The sequence below is a fragment of the Dendrobium catenatum genome, unplaced genomic scaffold (assembly GCF_001605985.2).
Source record: "Dendrobium catenatum unplaced genomic scaffold, ASM160598v2 fragScaff_scaffold_542, whole genome shotgun sequence".
Taxonomy (NCBI): Eukaryota; Viridiplantae; Streptophyta; class Magnoliopsida; order Asparagales; family Orchidaceae; genus Dendrobium; species Dendrobium catenatum.
In genome coordinates, this window is record NW_021319004.1 from 4,125,664 (window position 1) to 4,132,778 (window position 7,115).

At 30.6% G+C, this 7,115-nt stretch overlaps 1 long non-coding RNA gene across 1 annotated transcript; it reads left to right on the forward strand.

Moving 5' to 3' along the window:
* Positions 1-1,499: 1,499 nt before the first annotated feature.
* Positions 1,500-7,068, forward strand: LOC114579596. The gene is made up of 3 exons (XR_003700668.1): positions 1,500-1,658; positions 6,730-6,847; positions 6,930-7,068. It is a non-coding gene; the product is annotated as an uncharacterized LOC114579596 (long non-coding RNA).
* The last annotated feature ends 47 nt before the right edge of the window (positions 7,069-7,115 follow it).

A 7,115-nucleotide genomic window follows, 5' to 3' on the forward strand; every position in this document is an offset into this window, starting at 1 on the left:
AGGCAACATTTAGAAGCCTCCTAATCTAATTGAGCAAAAGTGAGGTTCTGAAGATAACGTGCCTTTCGATCTGAAAAGAAGAGGACGTCGTTGAAGGAAAGAGGTCGATTAGCAATAAAGGGAACCATAGAAGATATATGTGCACAACTTGACCTCACTCAACATACCAAAGTTTAAATGTTGAAGAATAAGGAAACAAACGAAGATGTTATCGCAGGGTTCTTCCTCTCGTGCTTGCAAATTCCTTTTTGGTCGTTTACACGTGAAATGAGTTGCAATCGGGGAGTTCCAAATACTTTATGCTTTTATTTTACTTTATATTTTGTCTAACCAAGTAACAAAAAAGTAAAAAAAACAATGCATTTTTTACATTACATTCTTTTTTTTTCCAACCAAACAACCCAATAATGAATATGCATTGGACATAATTTAAGATATCTAATCATAATAATTAGATTCAATTTTTTTTTTTAATTTTGTCATTTGCTTTTATAGACAAATATTTTTATTTAATTTTTATCTATTTATGTTAATTCAAAAAGTAGAACTTCTATTTTTAATTTATTTTAATCGATTTTTGCTATGTTACCCCTTTATTTAAATCGATTTTTGCTATGTTACCCCTTTATTTAAATCTTGACTCTGTTATTGTATGTATGTGTATTTGTATGTGGTGTGTATAAAGGGGCAGAATCAACTTCAATTTTGAGGGGGGGCAAATACAACAAAAAAATAATTAAATATTAAAAAAAATAATGTTATATATCTATATATTACGAAAAGTTTTTTTTTAAAAAAATTAAGCAAAAAAAATAAAGAAAAAAAGTGTAATTAAACTGTCATGAAAAGCATGAAAGAGAATATTAAAACTAAATGTGAAAAAACATATAGATATTTTAGGGCAAATTTGGACATAAGAGTTTTTTAGGGGGGCAAAAAAATTTTTTAGAAGTGGCAAAAATATTTTTTTACTCTCCTATAGATAAATTTCACCCAAATTTTAAATTATACCGCAAAACCCGTCGCCCGCAAGCTTCTCGAACTCCTCCTTCCAGCTTCTGCTCTGTCTAGGTTCTCTCTCATATGGACGTTTCGCCTTTCCTTTCGCATTGTGCAGGCCGCAGCTTCTAATCCTTCACGTAAGGTTAGGCCGCCCCCCCTTCACTTACTGCAACCTGTAGGCTTTAGCTTCGAGCTAAGACTCTTTCAACCTTGGATTATTTTTATTTACAGATTTTTCTTCCATTTCTTACTTGCATGTGAGACGCATACTTATTTTTCTGGATGAAAGCATGGTGCAAAGATCTGTTTTTCCAGTGTTTTTCATCTATTTTTAACTGTCATTACAGCAACACTTCCATTTTATTAGCCTTATTTCTATTTTATGGTTCCCGATGGAAGCATGGTCACTGTAACAATGATTTTTCCTTTTTTATATTTTAAAATTGTTGAACCTTTTCCAATCAAACAATTAATGTATATTTGCACGCAGAAGACAATTACATACGCAGTGCAAAAAAATATCACCCAAATTTTAAATTTTACCGCAAAACCCGTCGCCCGCAAGCTTCCAGCTTCTGCCCTGTCTAGGATCTCTCCCATCAGGACGTTTCGCCTTTCCTTTCGCATTGTGCAGGTCGCAGCTTCTAATCCTTCACGTACGGTTAGCCTACCCCCCCTCCCCCACCTTCACTTACTGCAACCTGTAGGTTGTAGCTTCTAACCCTATTTTCTGCAGGCTGAAACTTGTAGCTCTTAAGACTCTTTCAACCTTGGATTATTTTTATTTACAGTTTTTTCTTCCATTTCGCACTTGCATGTGAGACGCATACTTATTTTTCTGGATGAAAGCATGGCGCAAAGATCTGTTTTTTCAGTGTTTTTCATCTATTTTTAACTGTCATTACAGCAACACTTCCATTTTATTAGCCTTATTTCTATTTTATGGTTCCCGATGGAAGCATGGTCACTGTAACAATGATTTTTCCTTTTTTATGATTTTTTTTTTCCTTCCCAGAAAAAGATGAACGGTTATGATTTTTTTTTTTTAATTCTTTTCATTTGCTAATCTTAGCTCGCCTTTGCATGTGAGATGTATACTAACTTTTGACTCTGGTTGAATAATTGATCAGATATTTGCCTTACTTCTGCACTTTTGCTTATTTACTGTGTGTGATCAGACCTCTCGCATGTGAGATTTGTACTCATTTCTCGATCAGAGATTCACTAGTTGCGACTCAGTTAACTTAATTTCTTTTCAGGCTTGTTTTGTTTGGTTTATGCCGGACAAAGTTTCAACTTTGCTGGAAAGCAGAGCTTGAACGAAGAAATATCTAATATTAATGAACACAAACAATGAAAGAAAAGACATACGAGTCTTGCTTGAACATGTTTTCGTTTGTTTTTGTGCAGCTTGTTTGTATCGTTAAATGTGATGGTGGGATCCGTCGTTGCAAATTTTTTTGGACATTAGTATCCTGTGAGACTATTTGATAGCAGGATTTGAGTATTCTTTAAGCAGGTTTTAACTTATATCCTGCCAAAAACATGGGGACTATTTGGTAGCAGGATTTAGCCTAAATCCTACCAAACAACAAAAATAACAACTTTAAATTCTATAGAATCTTAAATCCCATTTCTTCCTCATTGTACGTTAAATTTTAGATTTAGCAAGCATCGAGTGTATTTAACTTAAATCCTCAAATCTCTTATTTCATTGGGCAGCAACTCCACAAGCAACTCCTCTTATGTTTGGTCTTGTCATTGCCTTCTCCAGCAAGCCCCTGTCACAGCTTTCTTACTATCATCAAGGGTTTTTGATTTTAGAGATTGGAAATTGGGGGAGAAAGATGGGGATTTAATGTTGAATTGAATTAATTATTATTTATATATATATTTTTGATAATTTTAAAAATTAGAAATATTTATTGGCATTAATCAAATAATATTTATTAATTATAGTTTTAAACTAAATTAATATCATTTACTATTTAATTTGATTGAATAGAAATAATAATATTTAATATTAATCTTTAATATTAATTAATTAAAAGATATTAATTAAAATAAATTTATATTATTTATGATTTAATTTGATCAAATTTATCATATTAAATTAATTTAATAAACTATTTATGAATGATTAATTTGAACATTAGCCTCAATAAATTATAAATTAATTAGTAGAAGTATATTTGATTAAAATTATTTTTATTAAATGATTTTGTGTATGTGTTAACTTAATCAAGAAATTAATTTAATGTTAATAATTAATATTAATTAATTAACAAATTATTATCTTAGAACAACAATAATAATAACAACATCAAGCCTTTATCCTGCTACGTGGGGTCAGCTAAATGAATCATTTTTCTCCATTGTGTCCTGTTAAGGGTCAAATTCTTATTTAAATCTAATAAAGAAAGGCCATTTCTAATATTTTTTAACCAAGTCATTTTAGGTCTACCTCTACCTTTCTTAATATAGGTCTCTAATACATCTATCTCGTTAACAGGGTCATCGGAAGCCGACGTTTTACATGACCAAACCATCTAAGGCGACTCTGCTCTAATCTTATTTGTCATTGGAACTTGCTCCAACCTTTCCCGGATATGCTCGTTTCGTATCTGTCTCTAAGAATAAGTTCACTCTTCCACGTGAGCATCCTCATCTGAGTAACACTTAACTTAATATTTATGCTTCTCTTTTATTGGCCAACATTCTACGCTATAAAGCATTGCAAGTCTCAACCACATCTTTTAAAATTTCCCTTAAGATTGAGTGGTACTTTTCTATCACACAATAATCCGAAGCAGTCCTCCACTTCAACCATGCCAACTTGAATTCTACTAATAATATCCCCATTTATTTCACCATCACTTTAAATAATAACCAAATATATCTAGAATGAGTACACTTAATTAATGACTTGATCGCTCAAAGTCACAAACCCCCCACTTGTCAATTACTACTAAATTACACTCATGTAATTCATTTTTAGATATACCAAACGAAAACCTTTAGACTCTAAGATTGATCTCCGATAATTCGAGTTTACCTTAACTCCCTCTCTGGTCTATATCAAACAAGAAGAATATCATCAACAAAAAGCATACACCAAAGTACATCCTCTTGCAATGTCTATGTGAGAATTCCATGACTAGAGCAAAAGACAAGGGCTTAAGGTTGATCTGATGTAATTCAACTGAATAAGAAAATACTTGGTCAACCACCTTATATTTGAACACAAGTAACATCTCATGCATAATATCCTAATGACTTGAATATAAGCATTATTAACCCCTTCCTTTTTTAGAACTCTCCATAGCACCTTGGAATTATACTTATGCTTTCTCTAAATCATAAATATCATATGTAGATCTCCTTAGTCTCTCTAAACTCTATATCAACCTCTCTATATTCCATATAATGAATAACTTCATAGTAGACTTACCCGGCATGAATCCAATTGTTTTGAGAAACATTATATCACATCACCTATGAGCCATAACTCTCTCCAAAGTTTTAAAGTATGATGCATCAACTTAATTCTCTATATTCGCACATCTTGTGCATGCCTTTTATCTTAAAAAATAGTAAATCAACACGCTCATTCTCCACTCATCTGGCTCTTTTTACTCTTCAAAGTAATATTTAAAGTTTAGTAGGCCAAGAAATTCTTTCATCTCTTTGCTTTCCACACCTCTATTGATATCATTAGGTCCACTAGTTTTTCCACGCTTCATTTTCTTTAAAGCCTCTTTAACTTCAGTTTTAATAATACGATGATAAAAATAAAATTTCTATTTTCATTTAGAGTACTAAGGTCACTAAAGTCAATCGTATTCTTTACAATCTTCATTGAAAAATTAGCAAAATTTATCATTACCTTTGTTGAATATCCTCTTCTAAAAAAACACTTTTTTGATCTCATCCTTAATTTATTTCACTTGAACTAATCCTTATGATCCTATCTATTTGTATGTCTAACTTATATATATATATATATATATATATATATATCATTAAAAACTAAAATCTTTGTATCACATATTGCTTTTTAGACACCTTACAAGTTTCTTTATATCTTTCCCAATTTTCAAAGTTTTTATATCTAAATCAATTATTATAACAAAGCTTCTTATTAATCTTTGTATCACATATTGCTTTTTAGATACCTTACAAGTTTCTTTATATCTTTCCCAATTTTCAAAGTTTTTATATCTAAATCAATTATTATAACAAAGCTTCTTATTTTTTTATCTTTCTTTCACATTTTGATTTCACCACCAACTATTTTTATTATTAGGAGCTTTTCCTTTTAAAACTCCAAGCACATCATTTGTAACATTCTTAATATTACTAGCTAATTTATCCTACATAACTTTTGCTTCCTCATGCACAGACAAAATCTTAAGATCTCGAATCTCACTCTCAAAAATATTTTTGTTAGTGTTTTTTATCTTAATTAGTATTACTTTTATTTTTAATTCTATTTGTCTAAATGTAAGTTATTATTTAATTAATTTAATAATCACTAATTAATTATTATTTGAGATGTTTAATTAGGATAAGTATTATTTAATTAGCCTAATTAAGGTTGATATAAGCAAAATAAAATCATATAAATCCCTAAATCTTAAATCAACTAGATTTAACACTTATCATACTAAATAATTTTCAGGATTTAATCCACATAGCATTTAGTAAATCCAAATTTACAATATTTATTAAATCCTACTTGAACTAATTCCTACTTGCAGCCAAACACCATCTAAAACTTCCAATGAGTAGCTTCCAACGAGCAGCTTCTTGTGATGGTTGTCGATTCCCCATCTTCACAATGGTAGATCGGTCTGAATACAAAGAAAGAATCCTTACTCTCTTTCATTTGAGCCTGCCTGAGAGTAAGAGAAGTTATTATTGTTTCTTTGGTTTTTTTTTTTTTTTTGCACATACATTTTCTGTGTTTGTTTATGCACTTGAGTTCTGTGTTGATTTTCTTAGAGGTCCATAATTTCTGAGATTTTTTTCAATGCAGGAGAATTGAAAATTATCGATCTGGTAATTTTTTTGCATTATCTACTCTTTTTAGTATTTTATTAGCCTCCAATACAATACCACAAAAATTTGAATTCATTTTGTTTTCTTAAACCATTGTAAAGGCTTGAATACTGTCAGAATCATTCACATTATTTTGAAATTCTTGCATGCTCATTAATGATCTCCTTATAGGGTCTGAATTATGTTGCACTATATAAAATATTGCTTTCCATTCTTAACAATTATAGCACATTTATAGTTTCCATTATGCAAGTATAACTTCTATGCACAAAGTACAACTTCATATGTCATAGGGTACATGAGTTTTGTATCAATTTAATATTTTCTATACATAAAATATTTAATTACATAGTATTTCTATTTTCATAGCCATAATAAGTTATTTATATGTTTTTTTTGTTTGTATAAATAATATTATATTTATTTGTTGGTACTTTTATCTTTTTGGCCTTTCCCTGCACTTATAAGATGTTACAACTTACAACCTAACATGTAATATCATAACCTTGTTTGCAACAATAGCTTAGTTTTTGTTATTCCAAATATACATCAAATAATTTTTTTAGTGACTTTTTAATACACAATTTCCATCAATAACTTTTCACCTAAATTTTCAAATTACAACCATATCAAGTGAAGCTTTAAACGATATTTTTGTCCACTCAGAGTATCATTATGTTGCGCCTCCTTGTCTCTCGCACCTCTCGTCGTTGTGTTGGCATCGGGGTCATTGCTTTCATCGCCGCCTCTGACTTCTTGGATGATAATAACTCTTCTCTTTCAAGTATTATGGCTCCCTCCTACCTAAGTTTTTATTAGTTAGATTTTTTTTTTTCTTTGATCCTACTCTCTACTTTTTTCCTCAGGAGCACCGATTTCCCATTCCCCCCTCCTTCATCAGTTCCTCTTCCATCCATCAGATTTTGTCTTGCAGGGCTTTGCTTCTTCATTGCTCTTCTCTAACCCTATTGGAGGTTCTTATATTTTTCCTTTCTCTGTTTATTATTTTCTTAATTTCTTTTGAAAACTAGGCATTTAATTGTTGTGCAAAT